This window comes from Magallana gigas, chromosome 10 (assembly GCF_963853765.1).
Source record: "Magallana gigas chromosome 10, xbMagGiga1.1, whole genome shotgun sequence".
In the NCBI taxonomy this organism is placed as follows: Eukaryota; Metazoa; Mollusca; class Bivalvia; order Ostreida; family Ostreidae; genus Magallana; species Magallana gigas.
This window is the reverse complement of record NC_088862.1, coordinates 19,668,750-19,684,427: the sequence shown is the minus strand read 5'-3', so window position 1 is coordinate 19,684,427 and position 15,678 is coordinate 19,668,750. Positions and strand designations below refer to the sequence as shown.

At 33.7% G+C, this 15,678-nt stretch overlaps 1 long non-coding RNA gene across 9 annotated transcripts in view; it reads left to right on the top strand.

Annotated features, from left to right (window-relative positions):
* LOC105333596 (uncharacterized) overlaps positions 1-15,345 on the top strand; it is a 39,476-nt gene extending 24,131 nt beyond the window's left edge. For 3 of the 9 annotated variants that reach the window (XR_010710042.1, XR_010710037.1, XR_004597524.2), the window contains 13 exons: positions 429-582; positions 2,430-2,504; positions 2,803-2,941; positions 3,288-3,465; positions 5,891-6,404; positions 6,520-6,682; positions 7,162-7,214; positions 7,390-7,485; positions 11,284-12,199; positions 12,404-12,518; positions 12,633-12,869; positions 13,127-13,658; positions 13,821-15,345. This is a non-coding gene — a long non-coding RNA (uncharacterized lncRNA). Of the gene's footprint in view, positions 1-428; positions 583-2,429; positions 2,505-2,802; positions 2,942-3,287; positions 3,466-5,890; positions 6,405-6,519; positions 6,683-7,161; positions 7,215-7,389; positions 7,486-9,694; positions 9,810-11,283; positions 12,200-12,403; positions 12,519-12,632; positions 12,870-13,126; positions 13,659-13,820 lie in introns of all 9 variants that reach the window. The other 6 variants (XR_010710038.1, XR_010710036.1, XR_010710041.1 and 3 more) reach the window with 6 other exon arrangements.
* The last annotated feature ends 333 nt before the right edge of the window (positions 15,346-15,678 follow it).

Here is a 15,678-nt window from a genome sequence, read left to right as displayed (position 1 = left end):
GGATAGGTTGGAATGAGAGTGGAGTCTGAGGGAGATAATGGGGTGTGAGGGAGAGAGTGGGGGTAGTGGAGAGAGGAGGAGAGTTGAGTCTGAGGGAGATAATGGGGTGTGAGGGAGAGAGTGGGGGTAGTGGAGAGAGGAGGAGAGTTGAGTCTGAGGGAGATAATGGGGTGTGAGGGAGAGAGTGGGGGTAGTGGAGAGAGGAGGAGAGTTGAGTATGAGGGAGAGAGTGGGGTGTGAGGGAAAGAGTGGAGTGTAAGGGGTAGAGTGGAGTGAGAATGAGAGAGTGGAGCATGAGGGAGAGAGGAGCATGAGATTTGTATGAAAAAGTAGATGGCCAATAATTTTTTTTCTATAATTTTTAGGAAACTTCCGAGACCATTGTTGCTGCCCACAAAGAAAATGAATTTATGAATAGCATTTTCCAGATTGTAGGAAATGATTCTTCTTGGAGGAGAAAACAGCTATCAAAACTCCTCCACCAGAGGGTGTCTGAGGAAGGACCTCTTGTGAAAAACCTGGAAATTCACATTACCTTACCTGACCATACCATACATATTAACCTCCAGTGATGAAAAATAGGTAGACTCAAAAGCCGTAGCATTGCGCACGGCGCGTTTCAATTTTCATGTAAAGCTAATGGTTAAATAAGGAATATGAAGGAATGCAATAAATGAAACAATAACACTATTACCACATGCAAAGAAAGATTTATTTGTGTTTATTGGAGTAGGATTTTGTAATTAGCTTTGCTTTTTTTAGAGTGGTCTTTTTGGAATTGATTCAAAACAACTTTTGTTATTATTTAACTTGGTGGCCAAAATTGAAGAAATAGTGTCATTTGATAGTTCAGATCTGAAACTTGTCTGTATTTTTTTCAAATGAGAAAACACCTTTTCACATTCTGCATATGAGTTGAAAAAAGTCATGGCAAATATTATAATAGAACAAAGTTTGGGAAATCTAAGTTAATCGTTTGCCAACTTCATCCTTGACATGTCCAGCCAAAATCTGTTGATATTTTGGTCTTCAAATGATGGTAGGTCATCATGAGGGAAACAGACAAATCATGACACTCGTCACCCAAGGCATCCAGATCCTCATCATCCATAATTTTGAATCTCTTGGCCAAATTCAAAGCTAAGTAAGATGTGCAGAGAATGCTGGGAATTAACCTGCAAAGGACTGGTGTCCCATCTAGAGGGAGTCAACGCTGGCATGATAATAGAACAAAAAAAAAACAAAACAAAATCATAATCGTGGAAATTAATATACAGTAATTATTAGAGAATGAGTATGACAAAACGCATACTGATCCCCTTTTTTTGATCTATGAAGAAAGTCAAATACTTTCAGCCAGTCAGCGTTAATTTAAGAAGTATTTTATTCAAGTATATAGATACATTGAAATGGATTGAACAGCAGGCATAATGCCTATTTATGTTCTCTCCAGTCAGCATTAAACTTAGAAAAATCTTTTCTTTTATCGAGGCGGTGATGTCGATGACATTTTTGAAACTATTGTAATCAATGCGGAGTGTTAACCACTCATTGTCAAATGCATGCTTGAAACCCACATTGTTATCGCTATGTAAACAAGAGGCTCACCTAAGCAAAAATAGCCTTAACTCTGATCAAATTGGCAAACCAGTATTAAAGTATCTTGACAACTGAGTACAGTGGATCTTGCTCAAAAACTTTACAAAATCTGCCAATACAGAATTTGTGTGCACACAAATGTAGGATATTCCATCATCGCTTCATTTGTTGTTGCCAATGTGAATAGAGAGAATGTAAAAGAAGGACTGCAGATGGTAAAGAAATGGAATCCAGAATGAAATCCCCAGTACTTCATGACGGACTTCGACAAGCTGGAGATTTTGGCAAATTTAAAATACCTTTAAAGGGGCATGGTCACGATTTTGTTCAAAAATTATTTTTTCGATTTTAATGTTCACAATGCTTCAGTAAGGCATTTTTAATAGGCAATCAAAATTTGAGTGTCATTTGATGAGTTAATATAAGCGAGTTGTAGAGCTTACAATTCATCGCTATGTAAACAAAGCGTTTGTTTACATTTTGAATGTTGAAGTGAAAATTCCAGTTTTACACCTAAAATGAATGTGTAAATCGTTAAGAACTGTTTATTTAGGCTTAAAATGAATAATAAGATAGACAAACCATCTTGAAAAAGATTTTTTACTGGTATATTGAACCCAAAAACAGGGCACAAGCCTTGTTTACATGACAAAGAAATGTAAGCCCTGTATCTTGCTTAAAACTCAACGACTAAAAATTAAAATGTACTTGTCATGCAAAATAACATATCATTGATTTTAAAATAAATAGACATCGACAAAATCAACTCCTGTCAGTTCTTCAGTACTTTGATTTCCAGATTGTGAGAGTTTACTCTGTGATTTTCACAGGGATCAGGCATGGACCAGGTGGATGAAAGCTGGAAAACATGGTCTGACTACTGTCCAAATGGAAGTTCTTGAACTGTAAGTTGATCTTATTTGGTACATATATGATTACATGTACATCAACATTTATATAATGTGGAATCATTAGATTTCGTGGTGGCTCAATTTTCGTGGAATCTTCCACAAATTAACATCCTCCACAAATTAATAAATTAGGGTAATAAAGTAATATTTTCTCTGTAGGTTTAAGAGAATATACGAAATTACGTCCCCAGGAACCTATAAAATTTTAGCAATCCACGAAAATTGGTCACGACGAAAATGAATGATTCTACAGTATATATGTTTGCTAAATCATATTTTATTGTTATTGTAGGCTCAGGAAAATAGCCCATTCACCAGCTACCGAGAGTGAGTTTCATGTTCATGTGCAGAATCTTAAGGCATCTACTCACTGGAAAGAAAGTACTCTGCTACAGAAATGGTTTGACTGGAAATGGCTGAAAAATGCAAAGGTATTTCAGCTCCTACAAATATTATCATTTATACAATGCAGAGTATATATGACCATTGTTACAAGTAAATTAAAATACAGGTACATGATTTGATTAGAGTTACTGATATCTTGTGAAGAAAGAACTTACTCTTTGTTTTATATTGTTTTAACAATTAAATTAGATAATTTAAGTACCATGAGAGAGATATCGAAATAGTTATGTGATGCCCAGGTGGGGGTTACTAAAAAAATCAAGGATAACATGGTCACATAATATATTAAATAAACAATCATAAAATGCAATTACATGTATGTACCATGGTATACATACATGTATGTGTAACTCTTGATAAACATTGTTTCAGAGGGGGATGTGGTGTTTTCGCAGCTCACGATTGAATACTAGAGTCACAACTATACAAATGTGTTAGAGAGACAGCATCATGAGTTCTAGAAAACATACTAAGCCAAATACAGAGACGGATCTCTTTCTTCGACCTTGTCTGTGTTGATTTCAAATTATTTGCCAGAATCACACAAACAGTAAAAGATTTCCTTAATTCTATATTTATAATTTCAAAATTAAAAAAACCTTGTTAACTAAGAACAAGCCAATTAATACTAATATTACCATTGCTAGCTAATTGCTGTTGTAGCATTATATGATACTAATGTATTAACTCATCTGCAAACATTATTTGAATGGTTAAATGTAAATTTTTAACCTTTTTTAAAAATCATGGTTAATTTAAGCAATGAATGCTTATTTTGGGATGTTGTCGGTCCTATAACACACCAGGCAGTGCAGACAAATTGAACACTGCGCGTAGGCGTGGTATGATAATTTGTCTGCCTGACCTGGTGTTATTGGACCTACGACATCCCCAAATAAGCATTTAATGCTTAAATTTATAATTCTTCTTAATTCTTGCTTTGTCTGCAATGTGATTTATACCTCAAAATTACTGTATTATCCTAGTAAGTGTAAGTTCAATTTATGGAAGAGCCATATTGTAACAGCCACAAGGGTGATCTCTGATTTTAAATTTGCTTGTGATGTTGCACTTCGAAGTTTGTGACGTCATAATAAAACTCATCATCTAACCTGTGTTCATTTAAGAAATAAACAGCAGTTTTAAAAGTTCTACGGGATATGAAGTTGGTTGGTCACGTGATCAAATCCTGTTAAGCCCAAAGGGCTTCTCAGTAGATTTGATCACGTACAAACCAACTTCAAATCCCAGTGAACTTTTTAAAATTGCTGTTTTTTACTTACCGGTATATTTACGTTTGAAATAGACAAATTGTTCATAACTGTTAAAATTACAGAGATTTTATGTTAACAATAATACAAGCGATACACGTGTGCTATGACCTGATTGTGATGTCATGGAACTGTTCATACAGAATTGAACGTTTTCGCTATTCTTTAGGTTCATATAAGGAAACATATTTGCAAATGCAAACATAGGAAATTGAAAGTCGCAGATTTCCAATGCAAACCGGCCATCTTCGCTAGCCAAGGGTTTTCGGTCCACTTTGCTCCTTTATGGGGAGCAAAGTGGACCGAAAACCCTTGGCTAGCGAAGATGAATGCAAACATAAGGGGAAATATTCATTGAATGTAAATAAAATTGTATACAGTACCCGCAACATTATTTTTTACAAGATAAACGATAGGATAGGATTCACGCACGATAGGATTAAGGATTAATACACGATAGAACAGTATACACGCACGATACGACAGGATTGATACCTGATAGGATAGGATAAACGATGTTAATGATAAACATTTAATCGCTTTAAACGATTAAAACTTCATGAATAAACTGACAATGGCAGAATTTGAGAAAGAACACAAACAAAGGACGAGCTTACAAGGCCTGACAAATCCCCCATACCCAGGATTTTGAAATGGCATATGAACATATAAAAATCTTTATATTTGAAACTGTGCATCAGTACATGTATGATATAGAACTGCATTCTCTGAAAAATACATAATATTATATAATTTCGTCTTCATTGTTCTGAGTGGGGGATATAGAACGGAGAATGGAATGAGAGGGAGAGAGTGTAGTGTATGTTACATATACAAGTTAATGTTTACGCAGATATACACTCTGCGTAAGATTTAATATAATCGATATGCAGGTGAATATGCTACCTTGTTCCTAAAAACGTCGATAGTTTACATTAATTATTCACTTCCACTGCTTACAGATATGATTTACATGTACTATTGGTTATTTTTTATCTAAAGAATAAGAATTAAGTATCATAATAGAAAGCTGGATAGAATTTTACAATTCTTGTTCGATAAATTTTCGCATATGGTGCACGGAACGACTTGTAACATCGAAATAAATGTAATTGCTGATGAAAAGACATGATACGATTTACACAAATGGATAAACGGAAAAACTGTTAAAATTAAACGATAAACCTGATAGGATTAACGCACGATAGGATAGGATTAACGCACGATAAGATAGTATACACGCACAATACGATAGGAGTGATACACGATACGATAGGATTGTAAAGAATATTGTTATACTTTCATGTTAAATACTGAAATCTGATTGGTTAAGAGGCAGTTCATAATCCGTTCTATTACCCTCAGCGTTAGCAACGCACTTAGCAATGGGTAACATTAAAAATTGTTACATGCGCGAAAATAATGCGTGTACGGTTCGCTGTAGAATTCACGTTATTCCTATATAAAAGCAGTAATATATTAATGTGTTTCTAAACTAAATGCACTTATGACAGGAGGTATTATTGACATTTCACAGTATGACATATTTAGGCTCATTTTTTAGCAATTTAGTGTAGGATTTTAATCAAATTTATTATTAATAGTTTATTGTAATAGTATTGAAAAGTTAAAATTTAAAAAAAAGAATTTGTTTCTCATTTGTTATTTTTTTTTTCTTTAAATTGTTTTTGTATTGCATTATAGATACATTTAGTACAATATTCAGAGCATGGGAGAGTACAAGAAATATTCAGCTCATATTCCTGAATTTTTGGGCAACAGGCCAAAATTCTTCTTGGAACATTGCATGAAACGAATTCCACCGAAATGTCCATATCTGCCTATTACTGCATTAACATCATTGCCAAGTGGAGAATTTCATGTCCCAATTTCTGATGGTTAGAACTTCTACCTTTTGGATTTGGAGAGCTAGAAGAATTAATGCCATCAGCTGCTCGTGCCTAGATTGGAGTAAATGCCACCTTCCCTGTAAACACATGGGTAGTATTTTCTTTCATTTTCCTGGCCATATATAGTTGGGAGTTTTTACACCTAGATTATATAGAATGTCCACGCTTCAAAATAGATATAGATATCCTTAAACAAGCTGTAGAGATTTCTCCACCAAGAAGTTCTAGACCAAGGACTGATGAAAATGATATTAATGATGTTGAGGCAGAAAGAGAGGCAGAAAATAATATTCCAAGACCAAAATCAAGTACATGTACCAAATCCAATTTAAGACTGAACTTTATTCAATTATTAAAAAACATCTCATCTTCTATATATCTTGTCCCCAATCAAGAACAGCTGGTTCATATATTAATTTTAAGGTCTGCAAGACAATCCAGAAATTGATCCCCAAGCATAAAGGTCTTTTAGTGAGGACAACTTCTTTGAGGGTAAAAAGGCTGCAGGCAAAAAAAAATCGATCCCTTCCATCAAGAAGAAAGAAAAGGGAAAAACGTAAACCTCAGGGGGTTAAGAGTAGAAGAGGTATTAAATTTTTACATCATGATGTAAATGTAATATGTACCTCCTGACAATTTTTGAAGAGAAAAACTTCAAGCTAGAATATTTTTCTTTAATGGCTAATGTCCAAGACTTCTTAATATAGCAAATTTAAAGATTAAATACATGATACACTTAAGTATACTGCATGTAGAAGCACATATATTTTTTTGTTAGGTCAAAATTTCGTTGTTTTTAAACGAAGTAAGATATTTCATTGGCTTCTAATTTCATCATATCGTAGTCTCTCTGTATTCATTAATACTTGGGTTAAAAATTCATCATGGATTTAATTTTGTTGATTTATACTGCTTACGAAAATAACGAAATTTAATCCTTAACAAATATTTCTGCTTCTACAGAATATTAATACATTTACAGGTAAAGTTTAAAAAATCCTATTTCAAATTAAGATTTATAGTGTCTTAAATAACTGCAGCTTTTATGATTGTTTTTTCTTACAGAAGATGGAAGAAAGAAATCTAAAAAGCCCATTGATTTATGCTGATGAAGTAAGGTGTGGTGAAACACTGTTATCTGAAAAAACATCATCTAGTGAATACACTGTAGTAGCTAAAGTGAATTTAGTTTATAACAGCAATCTTTATTAAATTTTTAAACATACACTTGTTGAAAGAATATTTTGTATGTTAAAACTATATACAAATATACAGTTTTATATAAACCTGCAGGGCAAGAAGAAATTTTGATAGGAGCGGAATCTGCAGAAGATCCAGAATTATATGGGTAGGGTGTTAGTGATGGGAGAACTGAAAACCCACAATGCAGTGAGTATTTTTTAACAGTGTTGCACATCTTGTATGATTTAATAATCTCAAATAATTATAAATCATTTAAAAAAAATAATGTCAATCTCAACCATAGTGCCCCAGATGTTATTTTGCTTAATATGAAACCCGTTTGACAGTTGGTCTTGTTTATGTGATAGGATTATATTTAGCATGGTCACATGTCAAACACATATTCGTCTATAGCTTAAGCAAAACGTAACGATAAATATGATTGGTTGTATTTGTTTAAGTATCATTCGGAAGGTGTCTGTGTTACTCATAATGATGTGGGGAAAAGCTGGTTCGAGTTATAAATACATGTAATCATTCTGATTGGTTAAGAGAAACACACCCCCAGTGCGCGGTTTATATAAAGTTAGGATTTGCCTTCGTCCGGCAGTTTCCCGTCTCGTGCATTGCCTTGCTAAGTATTTTGTTAATTGTGCCGTAAATTTCCATTGTGCAGCATGCTAGACATTTAGTCCGTGCTAAGTGGGTTGGCATTAGGTTTGGGTTAATTGGACTTTAAATTGACTTTAACGGAGGCTTACATTTACGTTGCAACTTGGTAAGGATGGTGATAACGGGAAGTTTGTATAGCTGTATATTTGTGTATATAACAGTTGCTCATTAATAAATCTATGGATCCATAACAAGTGTTTTCATTTACCTGTATCTGGAACTTGGAGTAGAGTTGGTGTGATTTTGAAATACTCGTAAATATCTGACAGGTTGATTGAGCGTTGATATAAATTTCTAGAACCTTCACATTATTATGGAGTTTTGGATTTAGACTAAGAAAAGTGACAGATTTGAGACTGACTAAACTTTAGTGACTAGAGACGTAAGAATATCATGGAACTCTTGGTATAAATAAAAGTAATAACCACTATACGATTACATTGGTGCCGTAACGTTACAATAACCACTTTACGATTACATTTATAAATGTCATTAAAGGCCTTTTTGTTGTACTAAATCAATGTATTGAGCACCATTCAGCATTGAGAAGGCATGCAGTCATCAAGCAAACTTCACCCGAAGGCAATATGTTATAAAGCATGTCAATCATATCTGGTCATTAGGGCTTGCTCTGCGGACAACCTATAGTGATCAGTCTGTCCATCCTTTCGTCCATTCGAGATATATTGTCCAGAGCATATCTTTTCTCCGGGCCCTTTGGCCCAATCTGGATCATACATCACCCAAAGGGTGCCTTTGGTCAAAGTATGCAGTGATTTGATAGATGTTTGTAGGTCAAGGTCATATTGGACCACACAAAAAATCCTAGAGCATATATACTCCCCACTTAGTGTTCTCTGGCCCCTACTTCACATTATAACAGATCTTTTGGGTAAAGTTTGTGCAGTATCCTTGAACCAAGGTTCAACAGAAGATCAAATGTGAAGGTCATAGCAGATATCTGTATTACCTAGTTTTTGACCATGAATTATTTCCTATTTGCTTAATCTTGCTTAAATTGAAAAAAATTATCTAAAGGTATAAAGGGGTAATGAGTTCTCTTAAATTTCTAAGTTAAGGTCCAAGTCAAAGCAAAATTCTCTGATTCAGAAATGCTTTTCATCCTACTGTCCATTATTTGAGCAGGCCCTTTGAGATGATCACCATTTCAATGATGTCTAGTTTTATTAATAATGATAAGGGGAGGTAGGTTAAGGGGACATAAATTAGAACTTAAGAATGACATTATAAATAATTGTACATGTATATTTAATAGGAAAGAATGAATGAACATATAAATACAAATGAAAGAAGATATATGGCTGGACCAGAATTTGAACTAGGCCCCAGCAGCTCTAGTCAGGATATCTATCGCTGTGCTACCCTGCTGTTATTAACTGTTCAAATATCCCTACTTTTTTAAATATCTTATTTTGAAATTATGATTTTCTTTTATATTGAATGACTATTGTATTATCTAAGCAGAATCAAATTGCAGTAACACGTTAATATCTATTTAATGATGCCTACTGTCAGTTAAATCCAAGTTAAAAGGAATGTAGGATAATAACATATTACCGTATGTAAAATGGTATTAGATATGGACCTGACCACAAATTATTACATATTTTATTACACAGAGAACTCACGGTGAACACAACACAAAATAAATGTGGGTGCCCTTTACAATTGTAAAATGAATGTGATTAGTTTGAGTACTAAACATTACATTTTCACTTCTCAGTTGATGATATTTGAGCTCAAAAACGCAGTGGGTAGATCATCTGTGTAGCAAGATAAGACCATACAAACTGAGTGACAGGTCCTTTTACTGTTTAAAAACCATGCTCCCAGATGAGGTAGAGTATTAAAATTAATATTTTGGGGGTTATGAATTAATGAATATATATTTTATTATAGTCTGTCCCAAGTTAATTTTTGCTTCCATCAATTTTTGATGATTTTAAATAAAAATACACATACCTGTGAAAGAAATACAATTGAAATCGTCAAAAATTCTCTACACAAGAAATTAATTTTCTCGATACAACGGTGTTTAAAGGAAATAGATTTCAATCAAATCTAATCCTTGACTTCAAAACCTATATAAAACCAACAAATACATTCCAATATTTGGAACGAGCAGTGCTCATAATTCCTCTGTTTTCAAAGGATTTATCAAAGGCGAAACTATACGCCATTTAAGAAATACAAGCAATGAAAATACTCTACTAAGTATTCTACGTGAATTTGAAATGCATCTCTTAAAAAGAGGCTACAGTGAAAAAGAAATCAAAACAAGTATACAATGTGTACTTGCAAACTATAGCAGAGACAGTTCATTGAAAAATAAAAAACGAGACTAAAAACCGGCATATTCCCCTAGTTTTTGTCACCAAATATAACCCAGGCATCTTAAACAAAAACTGACTAAATACTGGCACATTCTTACAAGAGAACGAGAATGTAGACAAATTTTCTCAGAATTACCGATTGTGTCCTACAAACGAAATCAAAATATTGGTGATATTCTCACCTCCTCAATAATTAAACAATAACTAATCTATGTACTATGTACATACACATTCAGTAATGCAAATAAACTCCTGATGAGGCGGATTTGCAGCAGTAAAATTAGATAAAAGGAATACCTAAATTATAAACCGATTCCTTTTTCAAAACCATTTATTACTTATTAACCTTGTATCACACCGCCGAAACACTAAATTAGTGTAGAGTCAAGTGAACGGAGGTGCATGGCTGATGGGAGCCACCCTTTTGGAAATATTATTGGTGGGGTAAAGAATATTAAAACATCCCCATTTCTTATGGTTCTTATACTGTAGTCAACAAACCAGTGAATGCTATAAACAATGCAAAGACCAGCATGTGGATTTATGATGGACGCAGCTGGTAGCTATCTTCTCAAGTTTCAACTGGAAATGGGGGGGGGGGGGGGTTATCTGCTGCTTAATCTGCTCAAGGGGGTGTTTATACAATCTTCAAGTGCCTAGATGTGAACACATTATATTTATCAAAATTATCTATGCTAATTACATGCATTTGATTTTAAGGAAGCTATATGCATTGCTGTGGAGTCCATGTAAAATAAAGTAACAAAATAAAAAGCTTGTATTTGATAATCAAGCACATAGATATTCATCATATTATGATTGAACACTGCTGAACATGTGTTTCCTCTAACATTTATAAATGTATTTTAGAAAAGCTTTACATCCAAATCATTCTTTTAATTAAATGTATATCAAATAATGATTATGCCAGTGAATGATGTTGTGTGCTAATGTTTTAAATTTATCCTTTGTTTTTAAGGTCTTCAGAAATGCCGTGGTTATGAAAAAAAAATCCAAGAGGAGTAATTGGAAAAAAATAATGGGAAAGAAACATATCAGCTTTGGTGAATGAAATGAGAAATCTGTCTGAAGAAATGAGGAAAAGTGGAAAGAGAGGATCTAGCCTCAAGCTAAAAAAAGGGTTGGAGGAAGAAAAAGATTAATCAAGCAAAAAAGCAAGAAAATCCAACAAAATATTAAGTAAACCTACAAGTACACCTGTACATCAATCAAAACCAAGTGCAAGCAGAAAACTCAGCGAGTTGAAATTGAAGGAACTTGAGGCATTTGCTGGAATTCAATCTCAGCAAAAATCTCCTGCCAAGCCGCTCTCCCAGAAAACTCCATCCAAGTCACTTCAGAAAACTCCGTCCAAGTCACCTCAGAAAACTCCGTCAAAGACACTTCAGAAATCGTCGGTCAAGTCACTCCCCCAGAAATCACCATCAAAGTCACTTCAGAAAACTCCATCTAAGTCACTTCAGAAAACTCAGTCAAAGTCACTTCAGAAAACTCCGTCAAAGTTTCAGAAAACTCCATGCAAGTCACTTCAGAAATCGCAGTTTAGATAGCTGTCCAAGTCGCCCCTCCAGAAATCGCCGTCCAAGTCACCCCTCCAGAATTCGCCATCCAAGTTGCTCCTCCAGAATTCGCCATTCAAGTCGCTCCCCCAGAAATTTCCATCCAATTTGCCCCAAAAATCATCATCCAAGTCTCTTCAGAAATCACCTTCCAAGTCATTCCACAACAAAATGCCAAAGTCTCCTCGGAAAACTCCAGTCATGAAAGAATATCAGGAATCTACATCCTTTATAATAGGCCAGGGGTTGGGCATTCTAAATGATGATGAGAATTTTCACGGTCATCATATTGACAGTGCCATGGAGTTTGAAGATGTATGTATTTTATTATTTACTAGTACATGTATCAGTATGTACCTAAATATCGTAATTAACGTGGATTATATAAGAACTTTAAAGTAAAAACTGTAAACAAAAGAAACTTAAATGGTTAAACAATTATTATTGTTTATTCTATAAAAATATGGCAACTAATGAATTGAAATTTCTTTAAAATTACTTTATATGTTATTTTTTTAGATGCCTGATCCATCTTTCCATGAATATGGATATAATGCTGGAATGCATGTCCAAATGGAGACAAATCAGGGACAATCTGATTTTAATCTGGTAGCTCCAGTGGAAAATTTAATAGGTAAGTTTACATATTTGACAAATTAAAGATGAAATGACTTATTTACAACCACTGTTACAACTACTTCATTTTGATTGAATTGTTTAAAATGGTAAATATTTTCATTTTCTAAAGGATACTACAGAGGCTTGAGCTTTGAGCAGCAATCTGGGATTTTGTCATTTTTGCACATGCTGACAAACACACTACAGAATTCCTCCCAGACCTCTGCAAGTGGATCTACCAGTACACCGGTACATACCGCTACACCGAATACTTTTTGCACGTGACTGTAGTTATACACCAAATTTTGAAACACCAGGATCAAGTTCTCAGACTGTTGACCAAGAAACCCCATCTGCTAAAGAGCTAGTAAGTGATGATATTGTTTTATTTTCATAAAATTTAATCATATCTTAAATTATTCACGCATAGAATATTTAATTTGAAATTACAAATGAACACACACATATATAAATCACAAATATTAACCAGTAAATTTTCTTTATGTATGATCTCTTGTTTCTTCACTATGGGACAGGTAAATGATAATTGCATAAGAGATTTATTGCAATATGTTGTATAATTTATATATAAATATACATATATCTTTTCATTCTTTTTTATAGAGAAAGTTGCCTCTCATCAATAATTGCAAGCTTTTGTATAGCGCTTTTAAATCGCCGAAGCATTTCTCAAAGCGTTTTACAATTATTACCCCAGCAGACCTTAAAGCATTCCAGAGCCTTCTCAGTGCAGCAGTCGTTAAGGCGCTCAGACACTCACATTCTGACAATATCTTTTACTGTCTATAGCCAGGTACCCATTTTACACTTGGGTGGAGTGAGGAAATACATGTAAAGTGTCTTTCCCAAGGAAGCAACGTCGACCTGCGGCCAGGATTCGAACCCACAACCTTTCGGTCATGAGTCCTTTACCTTAACCACTCGGCTACAAACGCCAAATCAATGATGAGAATAATACATATAGTGACGTTTTGGTGAACCATAAAGACAGCAGAGATGAAGTCTGTGACTGCCACAAAGAATGGTAGCATTTATCTGCTAAATAAAATAGTTGAGATGGTGTTCACCAGAGATGAACTGAGGGCCAGCAAAGGGGTCAGAGGTCTTGACAAACATAAACTGGAAGCAGTCCAAGGTATTTTGAACCATTACACAGCAATGTTACTTGAATTTAAAACAATCTGTGTTTCATCATTGAACATTCAAATGAATGATTTGATTTTCAAAATGTTTTACATTTAAAATCATTTACCGGTGCACACAAAACTTAATTCTTAATTATTTAAATATCTTTCAGAGTACATGCACACCAAATGCAGAAAACTGCAGTTAGATCCAATTCTACCGAAGACCTTCAACAAGACAATACAAAACAAAATCGGAAACTTGAGACACGAGACAAAAGGAAAGGCCACACTTGTTTAATGAAGTGCCTTTGTGAACAAATGTGATTTTGGAGTCAAGTTTATAAGTGTATATAGTTTGTTTATTCATTGGATTTAAAATTTAACATTGGATTTAACTCAAAACTCTACAAAAAATATTCCAGATAAGTATATCTGTACAACAACAAAATTAAGATAGATTTGATTACCGGTGTTACCCTATTTGCCAATATGGGCATGTATATAATGTAATGTAACATGTTATCAATATTTGTTATATACTGCGGAAACCAAATATATATGCTTAAATGTCATGGAAAAGGTATTTCTCCCTTTTATATTAATTAACATTTTGGTTACAAGACTTTTTTTATTTATTATTCATTATTTTTGCTAGCATCTTTTATGATTAGAGATTTGGAGTAACTATTGGCAATTTGATATATATTTCTTGATTTTTTCATATTCAATGCATTTAATTTTTCTTATTTTGTGAGTTTTATTGCATCACATCAATGGTTTCATTTGTATTTCTTTTTGATTTTTTTGTGATGTCAAAACAATCTTTTATGACATCAGATAAATGCTTTCTTTTACATTCATTGTATATTGATTGATTTTGCATTTTTCTGTGATGTCATACAAGTCATTTATCTCATTTGCATTTTTCGGCCAAATCCAGCCACGTTCAATCAAAAATAAATGCAAAATAAATCTAAAACCAATGTTAAATGCTTTTTCAATGGTTTTTCCTCATGCAACTCAGTTATGAGTTAAAGTCGATTCCTCTACTACCGTAATCAAAATCCAATGGAAATTCAATGCTCAGAAAATAACTCAAAAATGAATGAAGATTCAATGGATTTGTTTTTGCTAAGGGGGTAGCTAGTTTTTAGATGTTAGAGGTAGTTATTTTGATGGTTGAAATGAGTAGCCCCCAAGACGCCAAAGATATGTTTATTGTTTATGATGCAGGTATATTTTACCATGTATGTACAAGTTGATGCAATGTATGTATTTGTGATTTTCTGATGGAGTGTTTATGGTATATAAAAGTGGAACCTTATCTTAATCTTTGTTACTTGTAAGTGTATAAACTGGTAGTTTGGTTGTTTACATTATATGTATTTACAAAGTTGTGCAATACTTAAGGACATGCATGTATCAAATAATGATAGGATCTCTTTATTTTACTCTGCGATTGCCTTCCAGAAAAGAAACCAAAAACTATGTTTTTTCTTTTTGATTTGAAACCTTTAAATTTTTAAAAGACTAAATGTCAATGCATTATGTCAATTAAGTCCAGGAAGGAACTTAATGAAAAGAGCTTCAACAGTCTCATGCCACAAAATAAGTGTTGGATACTGTAAAATAAGTCTGATAAACTTTTCCGAAGTTATGCTGATCAATATACCATCTACACTGTATATTATTAGATATCTATAAATTAAATTTCAGTTTGAGAATCACATATCAAGGCAAAGCGTACAGAGGTTATTAGATTGAAAGATCGAAGATCAAGGTGAGTAGTGCTGAGTACAATGTGAAATTACAATCAAGAGTTTAATGATTAAGGGGGAACAGGACACGTATCACGTGACTATCATTGCAATGATGCTTTGATGTGCTAACTCTATTATGACATCATAATTGATTTGATTGTATATTGCTGTGATGTCATTTATTCATTATGACATCATGCAGGATTTGTTAGATCTTTTTCCTATTCTAAACGGCTCTAAAGTAGTCTTTGTCAAAACATGAGCTGGA